The sequence below is a fragment of the Pristiophorus japonicus genome, chromosome 11 (assembly GCF_044704955.1).
Source record: "Pristiophorus japonicus isolate sPriJap1 chromosome 11, sPriJap1.hap1, whole genome shotgun sequence".
Taxonomy (NCBI): domain Eukaryota; kingdom Metazoa; phylum Chordata; class Chondrichthyes; family Pristiophoridae; genus Pristiophorus; species Pristiophorus japonicus.
The window spans coordinates 25,723,443-25,731,773 of NC_091987.1; the positions used below are offsets into that span (position 1 = coordinate 25,723,443).

Genomic DNA, 8,331 nt, shown 5'->3' on the forward strand with positions numbered 1-8,331 from the left:
CCGATAAATCCCCGGGGCCTGATAGTCTCCATCCCAGAGTACTTAAGGAAGTGGCCCAAGAAACAGTGGATGCATAGGTGATCATTTTCCAACAGTCTATCGACTCTGGATCAGTTCCCATGGACTGGAGGGTAGCTAATGTAACACCATTTTTAAAAAAAGAGAGAGAGAGAAAAAGGGAGTGAGAAAACAAGTAATTATAGACCAGTTAGCCTGACATCAGCAGTGGGGAAAATGTTGGAATCAATCAGTAAGGATGAAATAGCAACGCATTTGGAAAGCAGTGACAGGATCGGATCAAGTCAGCATGGATTTACGAAAGGGAAATCATGCTTGACGAATCTTCTGGAATTTTTTGAGGATGTAACTAGCAGAGTGGACAAGGGAGAACCAGTGGCTGTGATGTATTTGGACTTTCAAAAGGCTTTTGAGAAGGTCCCACACAAGAGATTGATGTGCAAAATCAAAGCACATGGTATTGGGGGTAATGTACTGACGTGGATAGAGAACTGGTTCGCAGACAGGAAGCAGAGAGTCGGGATAAACGGGTCCTTTTCGGAATGGCAGGCAGTGACTTGTGGAGTGCCGCAGGGCTCAGTGCTGGGACCCCAGCTCTATACAATATACATTAATGATTTGGATGAGGAATTGAGTGTAATATCTCAAGTTTGCAGATGACACTAAGCTGGGTAGCAGTGTGAGCTTTGAGGAGGATGCTAAAAGGCTGCAGGGTGACTTGGACAGGTTAGGTGAGTGGGCAAATGCATGGCAGATGCAGTATAATGTGGATAAATGTGAGGTTATCCACTTTGGGGCAAAAACACAAAGGCAGAATATTATCTGAATGGTGAAAGATTCAGAAAAGGAGAGGTGCAACGAGACCTGGGTGTCATGGTTCATCAGTCATTGAAAGTTGGCATGCAGGTGCAGCAGGCGGTGAAGAAGGCAAATGGTATGTTGGCCTTCATAGCTAGGGGATTTGAGTATAGGAGCAGGGAGATCTTACTGCAGGTGTACATGGCCTTGGTGAGACCTCACCTGGAATGTTGTGTTCAGTTTTGGTCTCCTAATCTGAGGAAGGACGTTCTTGCTATTGAGGGAGTGCAGCGAAGGTTCACCAGACTGATTCCTGGGATGGCAGGACTGACATAGGAGGAGAGACTGGATCAACTGGGCCTTTATACATTGGAGTTTAGAAGGATGAGAGGGGATCTCATAGAAACATGTAAGATTCTGACAGGAGTAGACAGGTTAGATGCGGGAAGAATGTTCCCGATGTTGGGAAGTCGAGAACCAGGTGACACAGTCTTAGGATAAAGGGTAGGCCTTTTCGGACTGAGATGAGGAGAAACTTCTTCACTCAGAGTTGTTAACCTGTGGAATTCCCTGCAGAGAGTTGTTGATGCCAGTTCATTGGATATATTCAAGAGGGAGTTAGATATGACCCTGACGGCTAAAGGGATTAAGGGCTTCGGACAAAAAGCAGGAAAGAGGTACTGAGGTGAATGATCAGCCATGATCTTATTGAATGGTGGTGCAGGCTCGAGGGGCCGAATGGCCTACTCCTGCATCTATTTTCTATGTTTCTATGTCGGAGGGGCAGTACTGAGGAAGATCTGCACTGTCGGAGGGCGGTACTGAGGGAGCACCGCACTGTCGGAGGGGCAGTACTGAGGGAGCGCCGCACTGTCGGAGAGGCAGTACTGAGGGAGTGCTGCACTGTCGGAGCGGCAGTATTGAGGGAGCGCTGTACTGTCGGAGGGTCAATACTGAGGGAGCACTGCACTTTTGGAGGGGCAGTACTGAGGGAGTGCGGCACTGTCAGAAGGGCAGTACTGCGGGAGCGCCGCACTGTCAGAAGGGCAGTACTGAGGGAGCACCGCACTGTTCGAAGGGCTGTGCTGAGGGACCGCTGCACTGTTGGAGGGGCAGTACTGAGGGAGTGCTGCACTGTCGGAGGGGCAGTACTGAAGGAGCCCTGCACTGTTGGAAGGGCAGTACTGAGGGAGCGCTGCACTGTCGGAGGGCAGTACTGAGGGAGCCCTGCACTGTTGGAGGGGCAGTACTGAGGGAGCGCCGCACTGTCGGAGGGGCAGTACTGAAGGATTTCCGCACTGACGGAGGGGCAGTACCGAGGGAGTGCAGCACTGTCGGAGGGGCAGTACTGAGGGAGCACCGCACTGTCAGAAGGGCTATGCTGAGGGAGCGCCGCACTGTTGGAAGGGCAGTACTGAGGGAGTGCTGCTCTGTCAGAGGGGCAGTACTGAGGGAGCGCCGCACTGTCAGAGGGGCAGTACTGAGGGAGCCCTGCACTGTTGGAGGGGCAGTACTGAGGGAGCGCCGCACTGTCGGAGGGGCAGTACTGAGGGAGCCCTGCACTGTCAGAGGGGCAGTACTGAGGGAGCGCCTCACTATCGGAGGGGCAGTACTGAGGGAGCCCTGCACTGTTGGAGGGGCAGTACTGAGGGAGCGCCGCACTGTCGGAGGGGCAGTACTGAGGGAGTGTCGCACTGTCGGCAGTGCCGTCTTCTGCATGAATTGTCAAACCGAGGCACCGTCTGCTCTCTCAGGTGGATGTAAAAGATCCCTTGGCACTATTTTGAAGAAGCCAATATTTATCCCTCAATCAACATAACAAAAGCAGATTATCTGGTCATTGTTGTGTGTGGGAGCTTGCTGTGCGCAAATAATTTGCCGTGTTTCTCACATTCCGACAGTCCGAAAGTGACCAGCTGAATTTCAAGCGCATTCTGAGCACAATTTCGCATTGCACCAAGAGCAGAATCTCTGGCCCTGACGGTAAAGATTTAATTTGCAGTTGCTACTCACGGACGGGAAGGAACGTTCCTGATGACACTTTACGATCTGTCATGTCTGTAAGCTTGTAATGTTTGTAGCTCCACACTGTGGATGTGGACGTATTGTGTACTGCAAGTGCTGGGTTAATAATAAACAGAACCAGGCAGATTTCGGGAGGCTTCCGAGAGAGCTGCCCGCCATGTTAGGAGCTGTGTGTGCTGTGCTCTGTGAATATATCACACTTGATGATTGAGATGGGATTTTTCGGATGATTTAAAGCTTAAATTTTGTTGGTGAAGGATTCAACCAGCTGACAGAGAGATTTTGGAAGTTCCTGCCTTTGGAAAAAAGCTACAAAATCCAAGGTAAAATACAGCACATGGTGTGAACAGCTAGAGATTAAAATGGCAGGTGTAATAGGACATTTGGGGGAATATAGACATGACCAGGAATGTTTTAAAGCGTATGTGGTATCGGCTAGAAATGTATTTCACTGCAAATAACATAATCGAAGTTCCAAACAATGCAGTCCAGAACCGGGATGTGTTGGAACGTAAGAAAGTGATCTTCTTATCAGCGACGGGTTCGACATTATACGAAACCCTTGTAAATCTGCTTGTGCCTGACGAGACAAAGGACACAACGCTTAAAGAGATTTTAACAAAGCTGGAGCAGCACTGTAACCCCAAACCGTTAGAAATTGCTGAAAGCTATCGTTTCGGGATTCGGAATCAAAAGGCTGATGAAAGTATCAGTGATTACATCGTAGCATTAAAAAAGCTATTGATGCACTGTAATTTTGGAAACTTTCAAAACCGAGCATTACGGGATCGTTTTGTTTGTGGGGTGAAAAATGATGCGATCAGAAGGAAGTTATTGACGACGGGTGACTTGACTTTTGAGATTGCTTGTCAGACAGCGAGGTCGATGGGCATGGCTGAACAATATTCCCGAGAATTAAATAATGATTACGGTCATCAGTCAACCTAGGTAAATCACCTGCAGGTTCAAAGTAAAAGACGGTGGGGGCCCAAAGTCTCAGAAACTGGAAATTCTAACAGAGCATCGAAGTTGTGCTATAGGTGCCTGGGACAACACATTGCTCAAAGTTGTCCATACGTGAAGGCAGAGTGTTTCTTCTGCAGGAAGACTGGGCATCTTGCGAAGGCATGCCGACTGAAGGGTAAACCAGCTTCCAAAGCTATGAGTCCAGCGTTCAAAGCTATGAGTAGAAATACCAAGAGACTACATGGCATGGAAGAACAACAACAGGACGAGGAGATGTTAGAGTTACACGTCATCAGGAGCACGAGGTTAACGGACAGCGATTCGGAAAGCATCAAAATCCACATAGATGTTGCGGGATTCAAGATACCAATGGAAATTGACACGGGTGCATCCATGAGTGTAGTACCGGAGTCACTGTACCTCGACAAATTGCGTGATTTCCAACTGGAGAAATCCAAGATGGAGCTGCGAGGCTACTCGGGAGAGAAAATTCTTGTGGTAGGTCATATCACCGTACCGGTGAAATATAAAGATCAATTTCAGAACTTGCCTCTAATAGTAATGAAAGGAGACAAGTCTGCCTTATTAAGAAGAAATTGGTTGAGCTCACTGAAGCTGGATTGGAGTAAGATTTTCTGTGTGGAAGCGAGATTTTCATCAACGGATGAGGTTATCAAGAAGTATCCGAAGGTGTTCTGTGAAACGGGCCGTCCGATCCAAGGCTTCAAGGCGAGTGTCAGGGTACAGAAGGATGCTAGATCGGTTTACTACAAGCCATTTTCCATATCATATGCGCTCAAAGAGAAAGTTGAGCAAGAACTCAAAAGACTAGAGACTGAGAACATTATTTGTAAGATAGATCGATGTAATTGGGCTACACCCATTGTTGTTGTACCTAAGTCTGATGGTAAGGTAAGATTGTGTGGTGATTATAAAGTAACCGTAAACCAGGTTCTAGAGGGTAATGTCCCCAATACATTGCCGAATATAGAAGATTTGTTCACAACACTGACCGGTGGTCAGATCTTCTCAAAACTGGATCTTATGAATGCCTACTTACAGCTTGAACTAGATGAGGAGTCCAAGTCATGTTTGACTATAAATACTCATCTCGGCCTGTCTTCCGCCCCTGCCATATTCCAAGGGGTGATGAACCAGATTTTTCAAGGTATTGAAGGGGTAGTATGTTATTTGGATGAAATATTAATTTCAGCACCAAGTAGGCAAATTCATAATAACATATTGAATGAAGTCCTCTAACAGCTAGAGAAGCACAGAGTACGAGTGTCTGCTCGTAAGTGTGAGTTATTTAAAAACTCAGTGGAGTACTTAGGGTACAGAGTAGACAAAGATGGTTTACATCCAACCATGGAAAAATTGGATGCAATTAGAAATGCACCCACTCCCAGGAACGTCACTGAACTTCGTTCATTCTTGGGTCTTTTGAACTATTATGGGACGTTCCTACCAAATTTGGCTACAGTATTACACCCATTGAATGAACTTTTGAAAAAACAGGTCCATTGGAAGTGGTCAAAAGAATGCGATACAGCATTCAAGGAGTGTAAAAGCCAATTTGTAGAGAGCACCATGTTAGTTCACTATGACATATCTAAGGAGATTAAGCTAGCATGTGATGCCTCTCCGTATGGAGTTGGGGGCAGTAATCTCTCATGTATCACGTAGTGGGGAGGAGAGACCAATTGCTTTTGCTTCACGCACTCTCAGTGCCAGTGAGAGTAATTATGCGCAAATTGAAAGGGAAGCTTTGACATTAATTTTTGGGGTCAAAAAGTTTCACAAATACTTGTATGGTCATAAGTTTACATCGTTACGGACCATAAGCCCCTAACAGCAATCCTCCATCCAAAGTCCCCAGTTCTAACATTAGCTGCAGCCCGAATGCAGAGATGGGCTTTGATTTTGTCAGCATATACATATGATATTGAATACAGATGATCAGCTGATCACAGCAATACTGATGCAATGTCTAGATTGCCTTCCCCATCACAAGTTACACCCGATAGGGGAGAAGTGTTTTATTTTTCATACATTGATAAATTGCCAGTCACAGCTGAAGAGATTGGTAGAGCAACCAAACGTGACCCAGTGATGTCAAAGGTGTATGATTATATTGCAAATGGATGGCTAAGCCAGGTAACAGACAAAGATACACATCCATTCTTCATTCGTAGGAATGAATTATCAGTCGATAAAGATTGAATTATGTGGGGTGCAAGAGTGTTATACCAAATAAATTCAGGTCCAAATTATTAGGAGACCTCCATGACCAACACCTGGGAATGTACTTGACCAAGAATTTTGCACAGTTATTTATGGTGGCCAGGTCTTGATAAAGATATGGAGTACATCGTGAGTCAGTGTATGACATGTCAATCGCAAAGCAAGCAACCACCACCAGTACCATTACAGCCATGGAAATGGCCTCCCAGAATGTGGCAAAGGCTACATATTGATTTTGCTGAGTTAGAAGGACAACAATTGTTCATTGTGTTTGATAGCCATTCGAAGTGGGTTGAGGTGTTTCCAATGTACAACAAGTAAAACATTGTAACAAAAAGTAAAACATTTTACGAAAATTATTTTCTTCATTTGGCCTCCCTGAAGAAATTGTTTTGGATAATGGACCACACTTTCGTTCAGAAGAATTTGCACAATTCACGAGCAAAAATGGTGCGAAACATACCAAGGTTCCACCATACCATCCTGCTTCGAATGGTGCAGCAGAGCGCACTGTACAAATTGTAAAACGTACCCTCATAAAACAAATGTTAGTTCCAAATCCAAGGAAACGACAGTTGTCATTGGATCACAAATTGGCTAATTGTTTAATTACATATCGAAATACTCCTCAGACAACTACTGATAGAACACCAGCAGAGTTGTTTCTCAAACGACAGCCACGAACCAGATTTTCATTGTTAAAGCCAAATTTGGCACAGTCCGTAGAAGAGACACAATTAAGACAGAAAGAGAATCATGATAGAGGTAGAGTAAAAGAGAGAAGTGTGAAATTAAACTAGAAGGTGAGAGTGAAGAACCATCACCATAAATGGTTAAAGTGGTTGCCAGGAAGAGTGGTGAAGATATGTGGTCCTCGCACATATTTGTTCAAGATGTTTGATAATGGACAGGTTCGGTTTGTTCATATTGATCATATTTTACCTACAGGCATGGAAGGAGTTGAAGGTGGGAATGATTCAATTATGTCTGACTCATCAGATAGTTTTGATACACCAGTAGCAAATCGTAAATCCAATGTACTGAAAACAAATCCAGGAGAGAATCAGAATGAAAGTCTGAGTCCGAGTCAGGAAAACAAAGAGCCTGAAGTTAGAGTGAGTTCAAATGAAAATCAAGAAAATTCCGTGGAGGAAAACGTTCCTCAGGATGAGCCTCGAATGAGTGTGAAATCGACAGCATGTTTGGAAGGTTCTGTTCGAGAGCGAAGATATCCTCTTCGAAACAGAAAACAAGTGGTAAAGTAAAATTTGTAAATATGGAAAAAAAAAAGTTTATATCCTGTATTATGTATAAACATGAAAGTTATGTATGATGTTTGTTATAATAACTTCTTCATTAAGGAGGGAGGAGTGTAATGTCTGTAAGCTTGTAATGTTTGTAGCGCCACACTGTGGATGCGGACGTACTGTGTACTTTAAGTACAGGGTTAATAATAAACAGAACCAGGCAGATTTCCGGAGACTTCCGAGGGAGCTGCCTGCCATGTAAGGAGCTGTGTGTGCTGTGCTCTGTGAATATATCACATGATCGTAGTCATGGTTCAGGTTGTTCTCGGCTTCTTGGGTCCGCTGAAGATCTCTGAACATTGCTCCGGGGGTGGGGCAGTATTTATACATCCAACACCGGGGGAATTCCAGACCGGGTGCTTTATCCAATGTTCAGAGGCTCACAATTCACAATGTCTCAACATGAAACCAAAAGCGATCTGTGACCCACACACCCTGACAATAAGGTGCTGAGGTGACAGAGAGTGAGGGGTCAGTGCCCACCCACTGGTCCCTGCACTCCCCCCATCAGAGAGTGAGAGAGAGCCCCTCACCCTCACTGTCTGCACCGGGGGGAGAGGCCAAATATATAGAGACAGGGAGAGAGAGAGAGAGAGGGGGAGAGAGAGGGGGTAGAGAGGGGGGAGAGAGAGTGAGGGGGGGAGAGAGAGAGAAGGGGGAGAGGGAGAGAGAGGGAGAGAGAGAGGGAGAGAGGGGGAGAGAGAGGGGGGAGAGGGGAGAGAGAGGGGGAGAGAGAGAGAGAGAGTGGGGGGAGAGGGAGGGAGAGAGAGAGGGGAGAGAGAGTGGGGGAAAGAGGGAGAGAGAGTGAGGGGGGGGGAGGGAGTGAGAGAGAGCCCCTCACCCTCACTGTCTGCACCTGGGGAGAGCCCAAATATAAAGAGAGAGGAGAGGGGGTGGGGGGGGGAGGGAGAGGGGGGTGAGACAGAGAGAGAGGGAGCGAATGAGGACAGGGAGAGAGAGAGACAGAGAGAGA

The 8,331-nt window shown here is 46.2% G+C and overlaps 1 long non-coding RNA gene across 1 annotated transcript in view; it reads left to right on the forward strand.

Annotated features, from left to right (window-relative positions):
• LOC139275701 (uncharacterized) overlaps positions 1-7,103 on the forward strand; it is a 44,389-nt gene extending 37,286 nt beyond the window's left edge. The window contains exon 3 of the long non-coding RNA XR_011595735.1: positions 7,000-7,103. This is a non-coding gene — a long non-coding RNA (uncharacterized lncRNA). The remainder of the gene's footprint in view (positions 1-6,999) is intronic.
• Positions 7,104-8,331: the final 1,228 nt, after the last annotated feature.